Below are 26,862 nucleotides of genomic sequence, written 5' to 3'. Positions count from 1 at the left end.
GGAAATATTACTCGCATTACGCGCACGAATATTCGCGACAGTAGGCAAATGACTGTTGAACGCGTTTCTCGATAGACGCTCGTCTGAGAAAATGACACAACGAGCGAATACAATTGTATCATGAAATCTCACGGACTTACGTATCCTGATAATCAGCTACCAAGGCGCTATTTGGTTCGATGTGCCTGACAAACATGCGAGAGGAACGAGAGCGAGTGCTATCCAAATGCAATCTTCGTCCTCCGTAACAGCAATTTACATAATTGAAATAAGCCGCCTTTCGCCGTTCTTTCTCTCTTTCCCGATGGCTTTCTAATAAACTCGACTCTCAACGGGGAGACAAACAAGACAACTTTTTACATCGAGCACCGTACTTCTCTTATGCGCTGCCGTAGCGACAGAGAAGTTCCGTCGCCGAGTTATTATTTCTGTCGACGTTGTCGCTCGCCGTGACTCGCCAGCGGCGGTGATACACAAAGCGTGTCGATTACGTTGAAACCACAGCTCGTAATGTGGCAGGATAGGATTACATTTTCCTGGCTGTAGGAATAGCTCGAGGTACGTAATTAGGTGTGATCCTGGCACGCGTGCGCCACCCTTTACTTCCGGCACGTGTAAAACCGCTTTCGCGTTTATTTGTCCGGAGACAACGGATAGAGGTGACAATAGGCGGGGAAGAGGGGACAATGGCCACGGCAACGGGGCGAAAAAGAGCAAAAAGGGATCAGGATGACAGCCTCGAAAGGACCGTAAGCGGCGGGTATGGAGGACGAGAGGCAAAACGAGGGTCCTGGCGGGGTAGCAGTGACGTAAACCTGAAAGCTCTCGCAGTACGCTGGATCGTCAGAGAAAGGACCGATATCAAAGGCCATCCCCACGGTGTAAAAAAGGAAAACAAAACAAAGAGACAAAATATAAAAATGCGTGTAATACTCCCGCGAGCAAATTCGCGAATTGGACCGAACGAGAGAAACGAAAAGGGTTAAAAGATTTTTTTTTTTTTCCATACGCCAATCGTTACGTGTGTCAGTGATTGTAAAACAAGCGGAACGCCATCCGTACTGAAAGACAATGGGAGAGGCGCGCGCCGAGGAGCAGAAGGAAGAGCGGATCGTACGGGGGCGAAGGAAACGGAAGAGACGAAGACGGGGGAGAATGCGCGGCACGGTTTATTCCGACGTAATTAATTCTATATTCTCCCGCTGTTCGCACGCGCACGGCAGATACGAGACCGGGCGATTACGGTTTAACGTGACGCGAAAGTGAGGCTAAGCTAGCCAGGGGTTTGAGTGGCTGCGTGACGACCGCGTCGCTCGAGCGTGTTTGCCGCTCGCGTTTGCCGCGCTCCCGCGTTTCCCGATGCGTTTGTCGAGGAATACTTTTGCCGAGCGACACCCCGCGAAAACAAGCGAGGAAAACGTGATAGACCAGCGTCCGTTTTCCTCAGCGTAGGCGGAGTTTCATGGTCGCGCGTGTGACGACTACGACAACGACGACGACGACGACGATAAGCTCGCGCGAGGAAAAAAAGGGAAAAGAAAAACACGGCTCGGCCATACTTAATTCAATTGACTCGCTACGAGATAACTGCAGGTTACTCCACGGAGAAAATGAAATTTTTCTCCCGTCGGGGAGAGAGCGTACTTTTTTTTTTTTTTTTTTTTTTTTTTTTTTTAACACGGCGAAGATGTGAGCGACGATGTGCAGAAAGTGACGGCGGTGGGCGGGGGATCAATAACAGACGCGCGAGTAAGTTAAGAGCGAAGTACAGAACGTAATTAACCTTTTTATGGTTTGAAGAACGGTCCCGCGGATAATGAGGATTAAAGTTGAAAGATTACTGCGAAATGAGAACGTCGAATTGAATCTCGACTTGCGCGCGATTTGCGATAATAATAGCCGGAAATGTGATAGCGCCGCGTTCCTCCGATCGATGCCCCGACCTTTGACATTAGTGCCCTCTCCGAGATGTGGTCTCTACTAATTAATTTATGCAACGTGGATCGAGTCCAAGGCATACTTATTGAAGGAGATTTAATTGATTAAAAAAGCCCGCTTACAAATTCAGGCTAACTTTAACTTAAACTTACGACAGTCGCTTCTAAATAACGGATTACCCTTCTTCGTCGCGCAATCCGTAAGAAGAGTAGAAATAAATAACGATGCGGTATACATATTCAAGTAGCCTGCAACATTATTCCAGCGGAATTCGCTGCTCTCTCTTTTTCTCTCTCTCTCTCTCTCTCGCTCGACGAGCGTATTATTCGCGGCGCATGATTTAACGTCACCACCGTTGAAGAGAATTATCCTTAAAACGCGCGCATGCGAGGAGTTTGGCGGCACGGCGCGGCACGGCGCGGCGCAGCGCGGTGGCGTCAGGGCGGAGGGCGATAGTTTAAACGGAGGCCCCGAAGATTATAATGCGTGTACAAGAAGAAACTGCGAAGTAGGTAAGGCAATGCCGAGGCGTAAACGTCGAGTTATCTCGCTGTAATTAATTTTTGCTGTCTACGCCGAGATAAACTTTAGCAATTACCGTAGCGTGAGGGGGCGGCGAGGTTGCTGCTACTGCCGACCCGGCCCGGTAAGTAGTTGCAGGGCATTATTGGTACACGCCGACGATAGAAATAACGATTTATCCCGCGCGGCGCGGCGGAGAGAACACGCGTAGATATCTGTACGCACAAGCGGCGCGGCACAAACGCCGTTTACGCAGCGCGTAAAGACCGTGACGAGCGAATGGGGGCGGAAACGAGCAGCCGAGTGCCATAATTAATTTTTGTTTCGCTGGCTGGCGCACGCACGCCGAGAGATAAAGTTGAACAATTAAACGCTACGCGAGTGTTACGCATATGCGTGTGCGCGTACGTGCGGCAGAAGTCAACGGGAAACTTAAAACGTTCCCTTTTACCTCGGATATCTCCGATGCGATTTCATTGTCGTGACAGTCGATAAGTAACTCTCGATCTGTTCGATCGTTAAGTGGAATTAATTAAAAGCGCGGTTATCTCGCGCGGGAGAGAATTTTTCATTAGTGTGCTCGTAGTGTCGCTTCTCGTCGTGAATACTTTCTTTCTTTCTTTTTCGGTCTAACGTAATCGTGAATGCTCGATGAGTAATATTATAATATTTACACGCGAATGTCTTCGCCGAAATCACCGCTGAAGTTTGCGAAGCTGGACGTGTTTATCAAGTCGGTTCGTAAACTATTTCACCGTATATATAAAAAAGTTATTAATTCGCCGTTTTATCGCGCAGCGCTTCGTAAAAAAAAGACGGGCTAAAAAGAAAATCGTAGACTTTGAATTACCATACGATTAAGTCTCATAATTTTTTTTACGAGAACCCAACGCAAAAAGCGATGCTCATTCGCAATTTGTGAACATTTGTGAGCGTGCGTTCAAGGTGTTTATTTACGGTACCGATGTTTATTTACGGATGGCCTACATTATCGTAAATTCCATGTAAATTTGTCATTGACTGCATTGTACGAAATTATATATCGAAGAGCACTCTAATTTCTCAGTGTAAAGTCGCTATCACGAATGAAGAGTTCATCTGTGTTTTTTTTAGATTAATTATTAATATTATTTTATTACGTAAACGTTTTATTATTATTAACCCTTGATATCATTAATTTTTGATTAATATTAATTAATGTACGGTGTTTGCAATTAATTATGTTCTAAAAATGTCTTTTTATTGATAATTTGAAGCGTGCACACGCTGCTTCATTCAACATAATGAAGCATTTCGTATAAATTGTTAGTGCACAATCGCCATTAATTCTTACATTTCCGTCACAGTTTCGCGCATTTGTATCGAGCGAGCCATGGACGTTGTAACTGTCATGGTTCACGCGGTTCGTCTACATAATTGCAACGGCACGGCGTAAGGTTGTACGTAAGGCAGATGCGAAGGGAGTTTAAGCTGTTCCGACTCCACCACCGACCGCGGACGAGAGTCTGGTAATTACCTTAATTACGACAAAGCTCGACTTCCCGTTTATACGGAGTCGAGGCTGCGCAAAAATCTCGCGGACGTCTCTATCTCTGACGGTCAGCGGGAAATAATCTGCGCGCGGTTTTTCCGCAAAGCTCGACGTCGGTCACGATTTAATGCAATTACGTGAAATTACGAATCGAAGGACTACGAGACAGGCGTTTATCCTCGACGAACGTTTTATTAATATAAAACTGCCGCTATTTTGCCGCTTGCTAAGCACAGCAAACAGCAAATCTCGCGTGATGAACGTCGAAAGCTCCTGAATAATAATTAAGCTCGCGCAAATGTTCAGCACGTGTAACGTAACTCAATATTTCATCTTGCAATACGCGGGCGCATTTTGCGAAACCGAATTTACAGCAATCTAGTTAAAATATAGGATGGTGGAAAAATAAAATAACGGCTGTCCATTTTGAAATTTCAACGTTTTCGCGAATGTCATAATACGACAATGACTTGAGTTTTGCTGAATGAAGAGCATTAGCTAAATGGAAGTCAAATTTCCGAAGCAGAATATTCTCGCCGGTCGAACATTTGTCATCCATGTCAGCCCATAGATGTGTAAGATTAACAAAGCACTGTTTGATATGTAGAGTGGACGACAATCAACAGGAAACCTTCGTAATAAATCCACTTTCGTATTCGAAATGCAGCTAGCGTTACAAGCTGTCATTATCGGCGAGCTGTCACCCGCCTTTATTTTTTTTTCTTCGATATATTTGCCTCTCGTTTACATCATTCGTTTACGCCAGCTTTGAAGTAGCTATTAAAGGAAAGCGTAAATCGTCAATGTACGGAAACGGCGAGCCTGTAATTGTCGTTTGTCGCGTTAAACATCCCGTCAATCTTAGTGTCGCATTAAACTGCGATCGATAATCGAGCTGCCGGCACAATCGAAAGTGTTGGTAATTTATTCCCTGAAGTTTCGCTCGGGTTCGGAAAAGCTTCGGCCAAGAATACCCGCGGGCAAGTCCGATAACGCAGCTAGTCCGAGCAGCGACTCTCTGGAAAAAGAGAAATCTCCGGCTCCGGTGTAGAAAAGTTTCGTTCGCACTTGAATTATTTAGTCGAACAGAGATTCGTAAGGTTGATCCTCACCCCCCACGGTAAATATTACGGTACCATCTCCATTCTTAATGAGGGTGAAAAAGTGGGACGTTCGAACGAGTTATCGTTAAGTGAGAATCGAGCAAATCGCCAGAATTTTTCCAAATGCAGCTTCCAGATGTTATTCGTGGCCAGGCTGAAAAACATCACGTCATCCCGCGCGTATCGCGTCAAACAATAGAACGGTATTGGCTTTTAATTAGCCGTTGGAAGTATTGAAATAAAGGAGCAGACAGCTCTCCGATAATACGCGCCGTTTGTTTCGGACAAAAAAGGCTAACGGCGGTATTATTGGGCATTGATGTTCGTGATGCGAGTGCGATTTTGTGTAGCGAGACCACTCGGACCCAATATTAGCATACAGCTTGGCCACCGCCACGACGACGGCGACGACGACGACGACGACGACGCACACAGGACGACGACGCACACAGCAGTGGAACGCCATGAGAGTATATTGCACACATCTCGGGTTCCGCGAACATGCCGGTATGCATCTATGGGGAGCCATAACTGCCTAATAACGCCTCGTTCCTTATATCACGCTTAGCCGTAACAACTGCGAAACTTCGTGCCCGCGGCACGAACTACCCCATTCCACGCGCCCTGAAATCTTTCGAGTTTCAGATCTATTAAATGAATTGCACGGCGATGTATTTCGTGCCACGCAATCAGGCGATGATATTGTTAACAACGCAATCTCGTTCACTTTACAGAAATAGAGAAAGATAGTCTGTGAAATTTTGTGAGTTTGGGACATGTCGCAACAAAGTGGAAATTCAGAATATAGAGTAAGAGACATGTCGCAACAAAGTGGAAATTCAGAATATAGAGTAAGAGAGAGAGAGAGAGAGAGAGAGAGAGAGAGAGAGACGGGAGTAACACTGAAGAGATAGCGCTTTAATATTAAATTAAAGGAGAGTAAAAATATCTCTTTTCCAAAGTCTTGAACGAAAAAAAGAGAGCAGAATTATAAAATATAGAAACTCGACGAAACAAGCAATTTGTTCCTGAGTCAATATTCATCTTCGACCTATTCAGAAATGAAAAAACATATTATCTGTTTATATATACCGTGCCATTATCGTCGGTCTTTAAATTTGAAACGACCGCAGTCAGTCGAGAGTTTCTTTCCGCATTTTCTTCATCATCGTGAGAAAATCCCAATTCATCTCCGACCGTTCTCGGGCCGTCGGTTATTAAGCGGCTAACCAGGACAGAGAAGTCCCGTCGGTAGGTAGTTACGGTAGCGGACTTTAAGTGTAAGCCGCAACGCCGAGCCACAGTGGTTACCTGGTACCTGGCGCCGGCGTTATCCACGCTGCGGGCTACCCGCGCCCGTCGCGTCTCTCTGGTTTGGGTCTGCCTCAGGTACGGTACAGTCTGATCTGGTCTGGTCTGGTCTGGTCTGGTCTGGGCGGTGGGTTGACGAGCGCGCGCGATGCAACACCGACGCATCGCACTGGTGCATAATCGGTCCGGCACGAGAATAGACGCAGGGAGAGAAATTGGGTTAAGACGGCACCACCGGGAACTGTTTCGGATTATCTCGCACATGTTACCCAGCCTCGCGTTTCCTCGAACGCCACGCCGCGCCGCGTCTTTCCAGCATCTGAATCTGCTCGCGATCGATGTTCGTGAATTATTTCTCGAATGCCCGGCGCGAAATGCACGCGCCGCGGAAGTGGCGATGAGATTCGATTACCTGCGACGATATGGCCAATTAATTGAACACGTTAACGATAATATCCGACACATAGGACAGCTCAGTTACTCGTTATTTTCAACGTTTTCTTGCGCAGGAAAATAATATAATAAGAAAAGACAAATAAAATATGTAATAAATAATATATAAATAAAATAGAGAAAACTTTATAGATTTTCAATAATAGTAGAAGGGTGAATTAAAGCCACGTCGCAAATGTCGATGCGTGAACATTTATGTCAATATACAGGACGCTCCTATTTTTCCGTACAAATTTGTGGTACTTCAATCTTAATTTCGCGCTTAAGGAAAATTGAAAACTTAAAAAAAGCTTGATTATTTTTTTTTATTTATTTATTTTTTAAGTATTAAGTGGTATGTGTAAATCAAATTTTATTCAAATCCAATAAAAGTTAACAAAGAATTTTTTAACCGTTAAACGCACCGATTCCGTAAAATACGTAAATACATTTTCGGATCTGAGACGTTGCAAGAGTTATGCTGTGGCGTATTAATTTCTAGGGTGATAAATTCAGTAGTACATCGTTGTTAAGCTTGTATTTGTACACTTTAAAATGTAAACTCAGACGAAATTCTTTTTTTGTTTCATATGTACTATAACTTTTAAAAGAATTTAATAAATTTTATTTTTGTTCCTAAAATATACTACTAAAATTTATGTGGAAAAACCTGGAACATCTTGATATTATCGCCAGACGTTTTACTTTTTCCTATTATCGAGAAGAGAAATGATCTGTTATCTTATATCTAATATTGCGTTACTCATCGACGAGAATAGTTATTTGATGCAACAGTTAAGATAAATTGTATCGTTTAGTACTTTAGTTTCTTCATCTCTTTGAAAGTCGCAGTTCGGTGAAATTACTCTTACATAACGACAAAGGAGATAAACATCACGTGGTGTGAAATATCCCGCTTTTATCGTTCACCACGTGATTATGAAAGCCGGGCGAAAGTCGCTGTGGCGTAATTAAAAATGCAAAAATTCCTTTTTCCCTCTTCCGACTCAGCGGTGTCTCTTGACTTTTCCCCGTCGACTTTAAACGCATCCCTTAATCTGGATCATGAAAAGACGATCCGCCGTGAGTCCAAGAGGGCCGGATATTCTCGGAAATAATAACGAGCGGTGCTATTAGTCGTGCGGACTAATGACTAAAGAGAGAGGGTATGTTCTTTACGAAGTTTCCGTCCATGTAGCGACGAGCGAGAAAAAGCGCCTGCCAAAGACGCAACAAAGTTAGGAAAGAGAGTTAAAGGAAGGCTCCGTCGTTTTCGCACGATTGCACGAAAATTTGGCGAACAATCCTCATCGCTTCAAGAGATCCTCGTACTTGTCCAAGTTATTCCTTTCTGTTTGCTTAACGACGGATGAATCCGTGAATTCACTTGTGCTAATGTTTTCATGGTCACTTGTATAATTAAGAAGATTTGAGAAAGTCTCATGGGTTATAATATAACAAAACGAACGTGTTTTTTAATTTAGTTATTGTTTTATTTGTTTATTGTATTTTTTTCAAATAATTTGTTTAATAAAGTTTAGGAAAACACAAGTACTCTTATCACCTCTGGGTTTTTTTTTTAAGTAGATGCTTGAACGTCGCTGATACAAGTGCTAAAAGTGTGTTGTAATTTATGAGTGTATAGAAACGTGTCTAAGTATGCGGAAAACTATTTCGCATAGCTCATTATAATTCTAGTGGTTGGCTGGACCCTCATACGCATCCATTAGTTCGCCCGGGCGCCTCGGCACTCGGTCATTTAAGCTCCACCCGATAGCTTTAAAAGCCGACTTGTAATTAACCACCCTGAAGTTAAGATCTTCAATTACTATGAAAACATGCGTGTAATTTCTACTACATTTTGTTCTTAACAAGCTCCCGAGAAAGAATTATTATCAGGGGCTGAAATCGATATAATTTTTTCGAGCTTAACATTTGATTCATAAATCAGAAAAATGCATGGTCACTCTATACCAAATTAAAATATAGTCATCTAATAAAATCAGGTTACAAACAATATATAATCAGTTAAAACTAATAAAAATAACGATTTATAAGTAATAATTATTTCGTAATCAGACAACTTGTGACAACTTTTATTATTTTATTTTAATGTAAGAATAATAAAGTATATGTAAATATTAAATTATATTGAGAACGTATTATAAAGTATTACCTTAATATGAAAAGAACACACACACACACACACACGCGTGTGTGTGTGTGTGTGTGTGTATGTATATATATATAATGTATGATACGAAGAGGGGAAATAAAAGTAGCTAATCAGACAGTTTGTACGCTACATTAGAGGCAAACAATTTTTGCTTTTGCAAAGCAGGTTTGTAGAGTAGCGCTCGCAGCGCGTCTATTCACGCGACTTTCCGTGCTCGCACGAGCGTGAAATTTGCACCATAATTGCGCGAACAACCCTGGGCCAGGATAACTCGGACGAGGACACAAAAAGCGAAGAAAGGTGTCCGACTGCGTGGCCAATGGTGGCGCACGCTGGTTGCTCCAGCAGCGTTCGAGCTCGCACCTCTCGACGAGTCACCCACCCACGATATTCTCTCCTACCGCCATCACGGGCACTTGGCTCTATTCCTGCCGGAAGAGGAAAGAGGAGGGGGAGGAGGAGGAGGACAGGGCGGGTCGACTAAATGCGTCGAGGCAACCTATGCATGCTAATGCCTATCTTACGGGCTTGCGAGCTCTAAGCTTCGCGATACTCGAGCCTGCGGATCTACGATCGAACGCGACCGGAACGTCGGACTTTTCGGCGGTCAGTGAGTGAAATCTGCGTTGTATCCTATAAATATCTTATAATTTGATGGGAAACGTTATCGCGACGAGAGACGCAATTCTCTACTTTAGAGGGATATGTTACACTCTAAATTCGGAAACGCTTCTCGAGGAAGAAGGCGGACGATCTTTGAGCGGAAGTTTAGTGTAACTTCATGTGATGGATAACGCGTTCGAAAATATGCCAACATGTGAAGTCAATGTTAAAAGCCGATCTACAGGATGTTTCTCAGGCGCATGACATCCTTTCGACGATTCGCTAAATCCAAATTTCTTTGTGAAAAAAATGATATTATTTGTCGAAAGTCCTTAATTTAATTGAGAACAAATATCTTGGCACAACCTGTAATTATAACATTAATTACTGTTAAGGATGTTTATCAATTACTATTAATAGTTTAACACTAATTACTGTTAACAGTTTATAACAATACGCTAGTCATGTGTTTCATGAATGAAATTACTTGGGTCCCGTTCAATATATTCAGTCCCTTGTATACGACATCACCGGCAGGCGAACTCAACCTACTCATTGCACCTTGTTCCTCACCGGAAGCGTGCACCCGGTAACCGATTTTGAAGCAGCCGATAGTGGCATAAGTAATGCGAGGAGGTAGTCACGATAACCAGCCGTATTCTCGTAAGCCGGATTAAACGGATTAAGCGGCTGTCTACGTGCTGATCGTGGCGCGAGCTCACGCGCCAGGCTTCAAGTTACACACCAAGGGATCATATCCCGTCTTCCGCGAGGTCTTTCGATTTTGAGATAATCCGTAGTATTGTGCGGACACTAGAAGCACCGTGCATGCCTACGAGAATTTTATCCGTCTCTTTATATTTCACAAGTCCAAATAGATACAGAGAAGATTTATTGTATGCGTATCGATCTCCTAAATCGTACCTCTTCAATATTTTATATTTTTACTTAATACAAGCGATATTTAGTGACAAAAATATGAAATAAATAAGAAGTATTATAATACAGATAAAAATTTAATAGATTGCATTCTATTTTGTACGGGTTAACAACACTTAAAAGAACAGACTGACTTTAATTTTTGATAAACTTATGTAGCTGAAAATAATATAATTATAAATTTTTATATTTAATTTCTATATTTTCATAAAAAAATGTTTATTATAGAATATTTTATTATTTATTGTATACACATATTTGCAATTATTATAAAGATTAAATTCGATGTTTTTATAAAATCTATCAAATTTTCTAAATCGTACAACCAGAAATTTTATTATAATAAGTAGTATTAATAATAAAAATATTATAGACTAATTAGTGATGAGTTGAAACTAATAATTTATACGTATAAAAAAAGTCAATTACAAGAATGAGTTCAAGCTTGTTTTATTTCGATTTTTGCTTTTTCATTATCGTTATTTATATATACTTATTAAATATTTCATCATATCTTAAATAAATTATTAATAGAACAAGTATCAGTGATTTTGCACGTTTTTACTTATTTTAATTTATAAATTCGATATTTTTAAAGGTGATATAATTTAGGAGACCCACAGGTATAATTTAAGTGATCGGTTATTTAAATCGCATCTTTTATTAAAACATGTTGCAAGAAAGCTTATAATAAAATAATTTGCTAATGGCGAAAAGTTAAACATTATTGTAATAAATATTTGAAACATCAAGCTACAATTTCCCAAGTTTATATACGGTATCAAATGAGAATTATAACAAAATAACTTACATAAGTAGTATGCAATCTCTGCTACTCTCCCCTAGGTTCCGGGGGAATCATAACATAGTACGGACACGCGCGGATCAATGAATAACCAAAGGATATTTTATTTCTCTTATGATGTAAAATTATAATAACAATTTTATTGAATGTTAGAGAAAAGATATATATAAATCTGAACATAAATATACTTATAAATACATTATACGTATAACAGATATATAAATAAAGATATGAGATACATAAAGCTGCAAATGTATAGAAAGAATATGTAGTAATAAAATAAATAAGTATTGATAATATTTCTTAAATAAAAATATGTAATACGTTCTATCGGATCTATATAAATTACAATAATATTTCAAAATGTCTATTGAGCAAAATTATATAACGATATATTTCTTAACCAGTCATTCGCTGGTGCACCTGACCTAATCGATATTCCGGCCGATGGTTTAATGTAGAAACGCATGTAGTCTTATAGTTCCAACCTTATTAATAATGATCAGCCGGGTGTTTAGTTGGAAGATAGAGACGCGCGAGCCGGGCACGTCCCGATACTTAATTTTATACAGGAAGAGTGTCGAAGGTGGAGGGAGGAGGGCAAGAACCCGTTCTCATTACGGACATCTCTCCTCGTGCTCTCTGTCCCGTGCCCTTTTCACCTACGTGAGCCACCCTCTACCCTCGTCGTCCGTTTCATGAGTTCATCCTCTTTCCTGTTCCCCTTACTTCTCCCCTTTTCTCTTTTCCTTTCTCTCTCTCCCACTAAATATATACATACACACACATACACACACACACACACACACACACGTACATATATATATACACACGCACACATCTTCGCGTCGTTCTATCTCGGACCTCGGAACGGAGACAAGTCGGGGTTTTCCCTTGGGACACTACCTTGTCTTTATGCCGTCGTCGTTTCAGCGGAAGGAATTGGAACGCGGGGATTAATGTTTCGCAATTAGAGATCCAACACGTCGCTAAGATCACCGATGAAGAATGCTACGGCGCGTTTGGAGCCACGGCGATTTAACGAGCGCGCGTCTCGATGTGTAATTGACGATCGTGGACGATCGTCAAATGGAATTCCGGTGAACGGTACAAAAACGAACGAGTGAGAGCCTCGTTTAATTTTTACTTTCCTATAACGCTTTTTTTGTCAGCAAGTTAGACAGCTTAAACCGGTAGTTTCGATCTTCCAATATTGTACCTTGCAGTTTACTGTCGCATATTGTTAGAAAAGAACGGGAAATCTGTTTTGTCTGATAAATTAGGAACTCGCAAACGGATAATGTCGAGGTCGAGCGCGGCGGGTAACGTAACTGGTTTACTTCATATTCCTGTACGGACTTCTAAACGGGCTCTTCGTCTTCCTGAGATACGGCCGCGCGTCAGCGGAAAAAGAGGATAAGAAATAGCGCGGTATAAAATTCAGGAGGTGGAAAGTTTTTTCTTGGCGCCCTTCCTGCGCCTGGAGCAAGCCCAAACGTTCGCGATCTGTACGCATTCGTCTCTTCATGAAAGTCGAGTATCGTTCTCGCTGTGTCTCGGAGTTATCGGTATTGATTTAAAAAAAATATATATATATATCGAGCCCGCGCGCGGCAGATACCTCTTCGCCATCGCATAATTCACGAACAATCCGTATGGCGGATTTGCATATTGCAAACGTTTCCGCGCTGTTTTTCTCGCGAAATCTGTTGCGCTTCATGTAAATGTATTCGCACGCGTATGTTTATGTATGTTTATGCATAGCTTTATGCCTCGCATTCTCAAAAGCGTTTCTCTTCTGTATCGCCATGATTTTGCTGCGTCTTTCTCTTCTGATCAACAGGCAGCTTAACAAAACTTCATGAGAAGGAAAAATATAAAAGGTCTCATTCATTCACGGACAATTGTGCATAAATTGGTACATATCGGATTTTAATTTTTATCGATTTGCGTAACTATGTCGTCCACGTAACGAGAAAAATTGCGAAGCAAAGAAACATGTAGCTTTAACGCAAACATTTTATATTGACCATGAAAAATGCTGCACAAACGTCCACAAATGTAAATGGAGCATTTGTATTTTCTATATCCTCGGCATAATCGGATATGAAGCGAGTCTTTTCTCGTTCCAGCTGCGCATGAATTATCGAGTCCTGATCGTTTTTCGATCGTGTCGTTATCGCAGTGCGATACACCTTGAGAAAGTCTCTTGGGCTCGAAACCGAGACCGAGAGACCTGCTCGATGTATTCATAGCGCGGTGTCTTCACACGCGACGTGTAACGACGTAGCGTTCACTGGCCGCCGCCGCCGTAGCGGAATTACAATTACATGCTATAAATTATTTACCAACACGGGGTCCAAGCTGAAGGCACACACGCACGAGGAGGAGGGAACGGGCTCGACAGAAGAGTAGGTACCGGGGGTCGCGGTGCACGGAGAACGATTCTGGATGGTGGATGCAGGTAGTCGGGTCAAATTGCAACAAATTAACCGCGTTAATCACCCCGCGGTTGGACCAGACTTTTCCAGGTGACGCGTCAGCTCGACCTCGGCCGACGCGCTTCTGACGACCGGACAATTACTGACCGCCGGACCGCGGCAACCGGGACTTTTTTACAGCCGGCCATTCTAAACGCGCCTTGTCAAGGGGTGGAGAACGAATCGCGTTAAAATTTTTAAGTCCACCGCGCCGATCGACAGCCTCGATTTATCTCATGTTTTTCTCCTCTTTTACGGTGCATTAAGCGCAGTTCGTAAACAACGATCATCGGTTGATTCATCGGACTATATCTATGTAACGATATCACTATCTCGCAATTATGAACTTTGTTGTAATTATTCTTTCTGTTTCACCCTCGTTATTCGTAATCAATAGAAAATACGGAAAGTTGCTGCATGTGTACCACTTAAGTTTATTTTTTATTATACTTTCAATTTGGCATTGATTTGTATGTAAATAAACGTTGTAGCTTAATGTTTCAAATATTACTACAATGTTTAGCTTTTCACCAATAACAAAATAGAATACATTTAATAAAATTTAATTTATTATAAGTCTTTTGCAATCGATTTTCCTACGAGCCTTCTAAATCGCCTTTGAAAGTATCGAATTTAGTGAATTAAAAATAATAGTAAATATAAAGAATTGTTAACTAATATTTATTTTATTAATAATTGTTATCAAAAAAAGATCTATAATTAATAATTAACAAATAATAAAAAAGTAAGTAATAAATGCATGTACAATAAAATTAAAATATTTTACAACAAATTTTTCATGAAAATGTACAAATTTAATAAAATAACACGGTTACATTATTATCAGCAACATAAATTTATCAAAGATTAAGGTCATTTGTATCTGATTTTTTTAAGAGTTGTTAACACGCATAAAACTAGAGAGGTATAACCTGTTAAGTTTTTGTCTACATTACTTATTTTTCATTTATTTTCATCACTCAATGTTGCATATATTAAAGAAAAATTAAAAATATTGATGAGATACGATTTAAACATTATATACGGTACAACTCTCCTCTACGTGATTTATTCAGTATACATCTCGTAGAGAGGCGATCCGTAAATAGATGCTTATAACCAAGTTTATGTACACATGAATTATATAAGTTTCAATTTTCAAATATATCATCGGCTGAAAAGCTTCGACAATGAACAATGTGCAACGCTGAATGTAGCTGAGCGATAATTATCGTCTCCTTGCAGAGAAAAAGAGAGAAATAAATCGCACATAATTATATTCCAAATGAAATTCCAACGCAATCCGTATAGTTATTATGAAGTGTAACTGATTGTTCTTTTCCAATATATCATGCGTAACGAGCCGTCAGCTGACAGGATGGACATATTAATTCTGTATTATTAAACTGAAACTTATAACACTGCTGTTACAGCGTGGAATCATACATATAAATTATATTAAAAGTACAATACAACGATATTATAGATATAATTTATTCAATAATATTACATATAATTAAGGCATAAAATTTCAAATTTCGGTAAAACGAAATTAGTCATTTGCGTGGTAGTTTCTATACAAATTCGAGAGGAACAAATTTTTTTTTTTTTGGTGGAGAAAGTTATATAAAAGTGACGTATAGAAATTTTCAATATAGGTAAATGTAATATATTTTTCACGCCACGATATCTACAGCGACTCCCCATATTACGAATATAGGTTTAAAGATCTCTCACTTTCTACCCTAACGTTCGCGCTGATATTCCGTGAGCGATGATATACGTTTTCCAAAGGAACACCACGACTACGCTTTATGTAAAATCGAAGTGGCGGAGGAACGCGTCGATGTTGTTGGCACGGTAACCCCGTTTACATCGCCGAATTATTGCCAAGCTGGCGCACGATATCACGGGCGTCAATTACACGACTACATCGATGAAATTAACGATTTCGGCTGTGTTGTACTCATATATCCTGTTCCTACACACCCGGTCCGTGTATATCCAAAAAGTGCCGCTAAACCAATATGTGCGTTGCGCCAAGAGCGGTCTGTTTCGCGCGATATTTCATATTACTTTACAATCAAACTCTCTGCTTCTGGTACAATTGTAAATATGAACACGAGGCGATGTTCAATGAAAAAAAATGGCTTATTTCAATGTGATAATATGCAAGATTAAATGAAATCGAATTCTCATCCGTGAGATATAAAATGATTTGCTATAATATTATACGTAACAGGCAACGCGTTTAATTGATCGGAGGATAACTGTCCAATATGATTATTGCCACTTTTGTTTGATTATAAAAAGTTTATAAAAAAAGCATTTTAATTGCAATCATGCTTAAAGAAACAGTAATTGGGACAGTTGGCTTATTCAAATCATATTTTAGAATAACACGTTAGTGTATCTTGGGAAGATTAACAAAAAAATCATCATCATCGCTTAATCATGAGGAGGTTACAATCTTGAAAAGCATTCCTAGAGTAGATACGAAATCAGATGAAACAAAAATATCGCACCCAGTACGGAAGAAATATGTCACGGGGGGGGGGACTTTGTGCGAAGTCATTTCTCTCGTCGGAGAGTTCGGTTCGTCTGCGCGTGCTTGAAGAATGAAACAGTCAATATGATGGAGAACGGTTCGCGAGAGAGATGCGGGGGAGAATCTTTTCGGAATCACCGCGATTCGGGGAGTCATCGTCGGTATGGTCGGGCAGAATTCGGTTTCGGCGTGACATGTGCGGCGGGGGAAGAACGATGGGTATCGCGGAAACGACCAGCGGCCCCCGATGCCGATAGTGGTGGTTACCCCGTCGTTTGACCGTAAAGCTGAAATCGAAGAATGCCGCCGCTCCATCAGCAGTAAACTTTCGCGTACTTTTCTCGCACGAAATGTCCGAAGGGCTCGCTCTTGTATAGAACGTCGCAGATTTCTCATATTTCGTTCCATTCATAAATTTCTCAACGAGTCAGATTTCACCCTTCCTTTTTCTCTCTCTCTCTCTTTCTCTCTTATTTGAGAAAAATCTGGTCTACTAATCATATTCCTTTATTTTAGCGTTAATTATATAGTTCAAACTTAATTATCTCCGTAATTCAATCTTAAATTAAAATTCCGCTTAAATAAAATCCGCTTGAAAGAAGCAAGAAATAAATTATGTTATCAAATTATTCAAGCTTAATACTTGGTACATTTCACATAGCTTTTCAATCGTAATTTACAAGGCAGTGAGATATGCTCTAATATAGATTTTGACATTTTTGCTATATAAATCTTTACTCATGATTAGCCCGCGAGTTTTAGTAGACTCTGCACATTCACGAGCGCACACAGCCGCATGTATCTAATCTAACCGGAAGTCGATTGCCATTATCGAACGAGAACGGCAGAAAGCGCGAAGAAAAGACGAGATGACGCACGGAGTATCGCATTACGAGAATGAATGAAGGAGAGAGAGAGAGAGAGAGAGAGAGAGAGAGAGAGGCGGCAACGAAGCAGAAGAAGGCGGAGGTTACCAATATCGATAATCGATTTTCGGCATCGTCCAATGGGGTTCACATGTCCAGGTCGTCGCGTTAACGATGACGCTTCATTACGCTTGCGGACATTCATACGTTACACCAACCGCCTAATTTATCGCCATGACTACGTTGGCGCTTGCGGTCTCTCTCTCTCTCTCTCTCTCTCTCTTTCCTTTTCCTTTTTGCATCGGACCCCGCCGGTCCCCCGATCGCGCGAAAATCAGCAGTCGTGTTAAAGGCGGAAATTTCTCCGTCGCCGGCGGCGCGTTCCCGTGCGCTCAGTTCGCGCTACTTTTTTTTCTTTGTCGCCGATAATAGATGCACCACCCACGGTCGTCGCCGCCGCCGCCGCTGCGCGAGAAATTCGGTGGGAAAAATATTTTGCCGCGTGCGCCCGCGAAGCGAGCGAAAAAAAAGGTGGACGCGAATAATCCCGTGGGAGGAGGGGGGTGGTGGTTAAATTATTTCCGACGACCCACGCGCGCGGGCCGACCCAGTTCCACGCTTGACATTTCGCTAAAATAGCTAAGCGCCACACGTGAAAGAGGGCAACGTACGTAAATGTGGGATGTAATAGATTACAACGCTGAGTGCAGACAGTATCTCGCAAGCGCTAAAATGTCTTTTCATATTTTTATTCTTATAAGCTTCATTTATTTAAACCTGAATATGGACAGATCAATGAAGCAGCCGATGAAATTGTATTTGACGATACGACCTAGAAATTTATAAATAATCTTTGAAGGTAATATTTAGGACGCGTGTCACTTTTGCAGTCCTTGTTGGATCGCGTTTTATTGGACCGCATTTAAACTTCATTCCTTGCAGAAATTTAAAATCTGATTGTGATGGAAAAAGTTTGAATCGGCTTCTCTTCTATATGCACATATATAAAACTAATATTAAATCTCTAATATTCGACTTATTATTGTAATATAACAAAGTTCAGAAACGATTCTGAACTTTTCGTGTCTTAGGACTTAAAAATCACTCTGCTTGAAAAGGTGGCAAATCGTGCCGTCGCCCATTCAAATGACACTCGCTCCATTCGAAAGTCACAATTACGCTGGCCGAGATGAGGATGTACGCGAAAATGTGGCAAAAAGCGAAATATAAAATTGGCAATACCGGAACGAAACAATACTAGCGCGGCCACGGACCACCGTAAATTTCGTCGCGGTCTATATTCGGCGCGTGGGGTACAATCGAACGGTCGACATAATAACACTTGGACGCCGGTCGTAAATTTCGGCCGGTCAGCGGGGGGTAACTACCCGCGGGTCCGACCGCTATTGGTATTCTCTTCGGGTGCCACTGCCGGCCGCGGGTGCGAATACTGCGCGAGGGCCACGTCTCCTCGTTCATACACGTACCTATCACTTCGGAAACGGCTGCTCTTCTCTCTGATCCTTTCTGAGTTCGGCTCGAACGCGCACGGCCGCTCTTTCGCGCACCCCTCTCTTAGCCTCGCGTTCTCTTCCGCGTTAATCGAGCATAAGTGCATGCCTAATCGCCTTAACGTCCGAATAATTTCGATCACGGAAACAGAATTTCCGCCCCGCGAGCGAGATCGGTCATCGAATTAAATCAAGGTGTTGAAATAACACGCGAGAGAAACTCGTTCTCTCGTAAAAATGAAAATTTATTGCAATTGTGTGTCGGATTTTTCTTTTAAATAATACAAACGTACTTTCGGAAGTAGTATGAATTATCTAACGGTAGGAATAAAATTTCGGATATTATAACGAAAGTTTTACTTTTTTTTATTAATTGATTATATTTTGTGGTCGCACGTTCTTCAAGTTCCATAAGCACGACTTTCTTGATTCTTAAAAATTCTTTGCTGACACACCACTTTTACAAAACGCAGTTTACATCGCTCAGTGATCGTACTATAACCATCGGAATTGTTTCTTTTCAGACAGTTGCTCCAAATTTATGAGAAGGTGGCAAAGTTTCGCAAACGATGCGGCGTGATCCACGGTGCAGACGGCGAGGGATACGGCTTGGAAACTTTGTGCAAGAAATTCGATCTCATCTCGCAACATCGATTCCATCGATCGCGTGGCGATCGCGATTGGTTAGCCAATGGATAGTAAAGGTACGTCCAGTAGAGTAGAGTGAGTGAGTGAGTGAGTGAGTGAGTGAGTGAGTGAGTGAGTGAGTGAGTGAGTGAGAGGAGGAGAGGGAGAGATCGTCTGAGAAGTCATTGGCAGCCTGAATCGTCTTCGGCTCTCGAAGACTTTAGACTCGCTCCGTTAGATAATGCAGCCGCCGTCGTATCGGCCAGACTACCCAGCCAAGTTCTTGTTCCTTCCGTATATACTCCGGCGCCGGCGAAATTCCCAAAATTACCGGCATTACTGCGGACAAAGGCCGGAAATCCCGAGTTCCGATCCTACAGCGCGTAAGGACCGTCGCCCGCACCGAGTATTAACGGCGGCGTCTCTTCATTAATTGTATTAATTGGTCCACTAAACCGCGATAAAAAGCACTCTTGTAATTCAATGCCGGTATTTATGACAAGGCGCGTTTGCTGAATTATGTAAATACTTAGTGTATTCCCTTTAGATCAAATTGTTATACTATGTATTATGATGTATTAGTTGAAATTAATCTACAAATAATTGGTAAGTAAAAAAATATCGTGTTAATTTTTTATTTACTTTTATACTTAGCAGAGCTGCCGAATGCACAAATGAATGTTGGAAATTGCTCGATTTTTCAGGTACCCATTACTAATGATTAAATTTCATCAACAAATTAATTAATTTATTATTACAACGTTTTTGCAACACATTGCAAAAGGTATGATTTAAGCAATCGATTATCTAAATCGTACCTGTGGATCTTATAAATCGTATCGCTAAAAAACCTATCGAATTTATGAATCAAAATGTAAAGAATTATTAATTGATATTTATTTTATTATTATTAATAACTTATCAAAAAGGATTAAATATTTAATAATTAATAAATAACAAATAATATACACTAATGACATCTAAACAAAATTAACTTGAATTTATTTTTGCAATCAACAATTTTACTTATATCAAATATTAATTTTACTTTTATCACAATATTATATTATTGTCATTTATTGTAACAAAAGTTGTAATGGTACAGTTTTGGAATTGTTTGGATAAATTTGATAAAAATATCGATTTAATCTTAATAACAATTGCAAATACGTATATACAGTAAATGTAAAATATTCTACAATCAGTCTTTTTTAATGAAAATTCAGTATATAAAACTGCATGATTACGTTATTATCGGCTAAATAAATTGATAAAAAATTAACACATTAATTGTATACCTAATTTTTTTTAATATTACTAGCACGCACGAAATAAATTAAATCTATTAAATTTTTATTTACATTACTTATTTCTCATTTATTTCATATTTTTATCATAAAATGTTGCTCATATTAAATAAAAATATAAAATATTAATGACATACAATTTAGGAGTCTGGTGTGCGTATTCAGTAACTTTCCCTTATGTCACTTTTTACAAAACTCCGATTATTACGAAGAAAATATTTTTCTTAAGAGACGTAAAAAGATCTTCTCGTGTACACAGCTGCAAGGCGTTAAAGACAATCCGGCGGAGATGATTTACCGGCGCGTTTGGCAAATGGCACGGACTTGTACTGCGCCATGGCCCGAGAACTCACCTCGACCTTTCAACCTTTCCCAGATATATCGCTCCCGAATAAGATCATGACGTAGTCGAGAGCACCAGAAATCGATTCTTCTACACCCGTTGACTACGAGTCTCTCCTCCAACTTTTCCCACCCTCCCGCGTACGCGCTAACAAAATTGACCTGTCGCTACAAATTTCACGAGGTTCGACAAAAGCCCGCGGAATCGCGTCGCCTTTCGCCGTGAACTCGCGAAATTATTTCGATACTCGTCCATAAATACACTGGCGTGAGCTAACCTTAAGTGCAGGCTATCACAAAAGAGAAATAGGGAACGTCGTGGATCGTAGAAAGCATGTGGGAGTACGAGATAACGCAGGAATTGGCGAACGTTGCGGTCCCGATTTTTAGAAAGAAATACTAAAATTGCTGAGTTAGGTCTCTTAAGGTCTACATATAATTTATCTTGTAATTTGTTCGTATTACTTATCGTTAAATATACCGTAAAAGTCAGATACGCGTTTAATTTTACCTCGTGACACGAGCCTTTTCGTTCACGTTGCCTCGCCATCAACGAAAGTGCATAGGTCGGTGCGCTCTCACAATATTCGCATATTCCGCGACGCGTCGCATTATAACCAGGCATTCCCGAAACCCTATGAATTACGCCGGGCGTATAAATATAAAATAACGCGAGATATATACGGCGAGAGCGGGTACGACGTTAGGGGCGTAAGTCTGACGTAATGATACATCACCGTAATGAAACCGCCATGCGGCAACCCCCCTCTTCTCTCTCTCTCTCTCTCTCTTTGCCACTCGTTCAACCTCCTCGCGTACGTATATGGTGCCAGTCTGGCCTCCCTCTTCAACATCCGCACCCCCTTTGCTCTTTCAATCTCTCTCTCTCTCTCTCTCTCTCTCTCTCTTTCTCTCTCTCTCTCTCTCTTCGTCGCCATCCGCGAATGCCATTGCGAGCGTTCACGTTCGTGCCACGTCTTATAAATCATGGTTTACCTTTGTTCCTGCGAGCAGTGCCTCGAGGAATACGCGGACCAATCGGATTCACCCAGGTTGCTCGGATGCACGGTAGAAATCCCATTCGCCGGAACCACACATGATTCCACATGATTCTCGACATTACCGATGATCGAATAGTAAATGGAGTAACACAAGACCCCGAATTGTCTTCTGAAGCAACGACGTGTGTCGTTTATCGCGGCAGTAAGTAAATTCAGTGGAATAGGATGTGGCGAGATAGGGATTAAAGGATCTATCAGGGAGCGCGTTTTCGCGTGCCAGAAAAGTGTCTCGGAGATACGATCGCTCGAAGCGCGAGGAGACGTCGGGCGCTTAATAATCACCGTTCGTATTAAGACTTTAAACAGAATCTGCGATACGATCTGCGGATCCTCGCATGGATAAAAAGATATTCCGTTTTGCGAAAGAAAGTCGTAAGAAATTTGAAGAAGGAAAAAAAGGCTGTCTCAATCATCCTCCTCTCTTTCGTAAAGTTTCTAATCGAGAGAAGGCAGCTGATTTCACACAGGCACCTTGTACGCGGAAATTACGGTGGTTGATTCATGATGTCCCGTAGACTCATCCCACGAGGAGAGTTTTCCCTTAACCAATATCGCGACAAAGTCCACGAACAACCAGCTATCAGTTCAGACCACTTACGATGGAACTTAGCAAAGATGATGCTGCCGAAACCGAGAAGAGGTGACTCGAGCTTAGATCATCGCCACCGTAATGGGACCTCGGTGCGTCGTTAAGAGATGACACGAGCATAGCCATCGTAGCGTACATCGACAGCTACATCTCTTCCGACATACACCGAGGTATCTTACCATAAATTTCAACGCTTTCGGCTCTCGGCTCCATGCGTGTTGAAATATTACTTCCTTGTTTGCTATTCTTGATACATCTTAACGCCCGCATCTTTTATTCCCTTTCATTTTCTTTGATATGAGAATAGGAATTAATGCTAGATCTTATTTTTCAACGCTCTCCCTTCCTCTTTTCCACTTTTCCATAAATACGTCATAATCTAACATCTCTCTGTTACGCAAGAGTGTCAATGTCATGATCAATCATTTATTCAAATTACCGTTGATGCTTCTATCGCATTCCGTGAGCGAGACAAGCCGTAAGATGTAAGTGGTATAAGAGACTGGCAAGAATTAGTTCCTCAACTTCGCCACGAGAATTTTGGGCAAATGCGAGAGGTCGTAAGGGAACGAGCGTGCAGGGAGAACGAAACGCGGAAGCGTGATGGAGGAGGGAGAAAATCGAGGGGAACGCGAGAAGGGAGGCCCTGGAGGCCGGGGTTCATGCATATGCCACAATCTCATTTGACTACATAATCGTATTCTGACCCGGCGGGATCATCCATGTCAACAAGTTACATATTTTTTTCCATTTCGTGTCTCCCCCCCCCCCTTCTCTTTTTTTGTGCGCCGCCCCATTCGTCCTATTCTCGCGATTCTGTCGTCGTCGCTAATTCGCGACGATTGTTTGATCCCCTGTCTCGTTTTCCCTTTGCGCACCTAGATGTACGAGATACGAATCATGGTGGCTCGTTTCGGGATAATCCTTTCGCGGACTCCAGAACGGGCGAAAGTTCGCGAAGTTTTCAAATGGGGTGTGGGAATGAATGAACGACTCGCTGAAATTCTTAATACAATGGCGAAAATGGAGGACAAATGCGCGGCCGCACGCTAATGGTTCATTCGTAATGTTTCATTTTGGATATTGAATTTCCGAAGAATTCCGAGAATTTTTTGTATCGCGTTAAGGTCACACTTATATTCAAACGAATTAGATTAAACCTAAATTAATATCACGATGAGAAATCAAGCTATTAAAATGGAATTTATATTGAAGTGAAGAAAATAGTGTGCTCATATAAATATTTTGAAAATCTCTTTACAAATTAAAAAAAATAGAAATAAAAGTTCTCACGCTCTTGCTCTTTGTTATAAACAAAGAGAAGCGAAAAACTAACGGCGAAATATGTTCTAGTTAATCACGCGTAAAGAACAAAATTGTCATAGTAGTCGGACAGAGTTAAATTGAAGTTTGTGCGAGTTTGTCGAGTAACTCGAATAACAACGTCTAAACAACATTTATTTGAGTAAGGGAGGTTGCAATGAACTTGAAGGGAATAGTCCTTCCGGAGAATTGGAAATGCCATCTTATACGTGATCTTGAAGGAGTAAAGACCGAGCATCGACGCACGTTCGTCGATGGACGAAGAAAAATTCATGATTTTCTCGAGAGTTGGTGCATCGATTTTTTGAGCCGATACCACTCTTTCAAGGCGGATCTGTATCCCGTATTGTACAATGTTTCTCGATGTCCGCTCGTATGAGGAAAACGATGGGTCGTGAGGTCGAAACCGACTGGCTCTCTGAGTATATAGCATGTTGAGGATGGTAGGAGACGCTTGAATAATATACACGGGACGTTCCGAGCTTGAAGCTTCGAAGTCTCGTACTCTCTAACCTAGATCCGGAAACGGATCCGGGAACGAGGTCATTCCCGCTCCGGACACGGCTTTGATTTCGTTACTTGGAATTCTCGTCATCCTCTTCACCACGTTGTAGGTACTCTTCCAGTTTTGTTCGTTAACTCTGTTGTATCTTCCTGCTTTGACGGAGCGGAGTTACTTGGCGCCCTTCGTTTCTTTCTTCGCGGAATTCCTCTGAAAACTAACAAACTTACTTTCTCTCTCTCTCTCTCTCCGTCTAGAGGCTTTCTGTTGGAAAATCTTTTTGTCTTAAACTAAAAATAATTAGTCGCGACTGGGAAAACGAAACCGAAAGATAAAAGCGCGATGATATCGACGACATGATATCGACGACTGTTTGGTACGAACATAATTCGGAGAAACAGGAAGACTCCATTACTTAAGATATTATTAGATCGTCGCGCTGGGTGTCGTCCGGGAAATTCCAATACATAAGCAGTTTACACCGCAGGATTGCTAGTTCAGATTCCATTTGTTCCGGCTGTCACTCCATGATGCATGTCCCATCCATCTACCGAGCTCCGCTCTCCCTCTTTCCGTAACGTATTACAATCCTTTATATATTACACTGTCGCATTCGCGTATCTTCCGCGTTTGCGAGTAGTCACGATACGCGATTGGTTTAGATACTCTCTTGACGAAAGTATCCAGTGGCATTTCTATCTTTTCTTTGACGCACGCATATACATTAGCGTAACTCTTGGATACATAAATGTATAATAATTAAGCACTCCATTTGATTAATTAATTCCCTAGTCTGCATCTTTATAAGTGTAGCGCGATTCTTTTGTAATTTATTAAGTACTTTAAAGATTTTGCATGTTGAATATAAAGATGTAATTCTCTAGAATTTTATTCGAAAAAATCGCACAGAACAAAAATTTAATTTGAAATTTGGTTGTAGAAAGTTTTCATATAGAATTAATAACTTTAAATGTGTGAAAATCGCTATGATAACGTATTCTCCGAGTTTGGTAGATTTTCGGAGCATCAACGGCCACGGAAGACTGTATATTTGGTACAATTTACAAGCTGCTCCTGTCTAGAATAGACAGTGTAAATAACTTTTCGACAAGTTCTCGAGTAAGCACTGTGACGTCGTGAAATTTTGAAGATACTCGATTGGTGCACGGCTATGTGACTCTCCCCAACATCTCTCGTAACATAAACAAGGGTTGCATTTCTCTCCCCAGGGCTCTACGGTAGGAAAACGAAGGAGGGATTTCATAATGAATTTACTGCTTGAATACGCTCGGTAAATACAATTACTTAACCCCGCCATTTTGATGTTATCCGAACCAGTATTATTAGGCATCGTTTATCGATCTCAACCAATTGACTCTAATAATAGTATATACGGTATAATAGATTTCTCTTAATCTGATTGCTATATAAGTACCGAAGGATACTAATACTCGGCAGAGTTCGGAGTGCCTCAAACGTACGTAAATGCATATGTATGTGCGCGCGCGCATGTTTACGTTTCCATTATAAATGATAACGCATGAAAAAAAATATTCCATCGTAAAAGGAAACTCCAAATCCGTACGAAGCACCGCGGTCGATAAATACAACCGCGATAGTTCATCGTCCTTATGGAGTTAAGGTCCGAGCAAAGGCAGCAGGGCGAAAAGGAGCGCTCCACTTATCTCACAATCACTTAGAAAGCAATCCTCCACGTCCCCCTTCCCACCCCCAGTCGTCTTTCCTAGCAAGATTGCATATCTTCACGGAGCAGCATTTTCGAGCAAATCCCTCGGCGGTGACGTTAATAACGACCGTGCAGCGTGTACGTATGGTTTTTCCAGCTCTCACTCCGTTCTCTTTCCTTCTTCTCGTCGTCTCTACCATTCTATCCTTCTTTCTCACGTCGTCCTTCTCCTTGGTATACGCCGCATATCAGAACGTGAGTGCGCCACGGCCACGTAGCTAATTATCCCCAAGAGCGTACGGCTCGGAAGGTGATCTATTCGCGGCGAGGAGTTTCCACGAGCGAAAGAGCTGCTATTGGCGTACGAGAAAAGAGGAGAGAGAGACGGAAGAGAGAGAGAGAGAGAGAGAAGGAAAGGAGAGGGACTCGAAAAGGACCGGGAGATATCCGTTTTCGAGGAATGCAAATGAGAGGACGAGCGAGCGCGAGGACGAAGTAAGGACGAGAACGGGAAGGAGGAAGGAAGTTCTCTCTTCTCTCGGAGGGGAGTTAAGGCCGTCGCCCTCCTCCCCGTCGACGACGGGGACCCCGGCGGGAGGAATGAGAGATGTAAGGTAATTAAAGCGAACGTGCACCACCTTGTAGGAGATTTAAAAGCT

At 41.5% G+C, this 26,862-nt stretch overlaps 1 protein-coding gene and 1 long non-coding RNA gene across 2 annotated transcripts in view; one reads left to right on the top strand and one right to left on the bottom strand.

Moving 5' to 3' along the window:
- Positions 1 to 26,862, bottom strand: part of LOC105195166 (zeta-sarcoglycan) — a 207,219-nt gene that overhangs the window by 136,524 nt on the left and 43,833 nt on the right. The gene's annotated exons all lie outside the window — the stretch shown is intronic.
- LOC120357700 overlaps positions 1 to 26,862 on the top strand; it is a 107,411-nt gene that overhangs the window by 59,718 nt on the left and 20,831 nt on the right. Inside the window, exon 2 of the long non-coding RNA XR_005574703.1 lies at positions 19,290 to 19,469. This is a non-coding gene — a long non-coding RNA (uncharacterized LOC120357700). The remainder of the gene's footprint in view (positions 1 to 19,289; positions 19,470 to 26,862) is intronic.

The sequence above is a fragment of the Solenopsis invicta genome, chromosome 5, assembly GCF_016802725.1.
Source record: "Solenopsis invicta isolate M01_SB chromosome 5, UNIL_Sinv_3.0, whole genome shotgun sequence".
In the NCBI taxonomy this organism is placed as follows: Eukaryota; Metazoa; Arthropoda; class Insecta; order Hymenoptera; family Formicidae; genus Solenopsis; species Solenopsis invicta.
The sequence above is the reverse complement of the archived record's forward strand: the minus strand, read 5'-3'. Positions and strand labels throughout refer to the sequence as shown.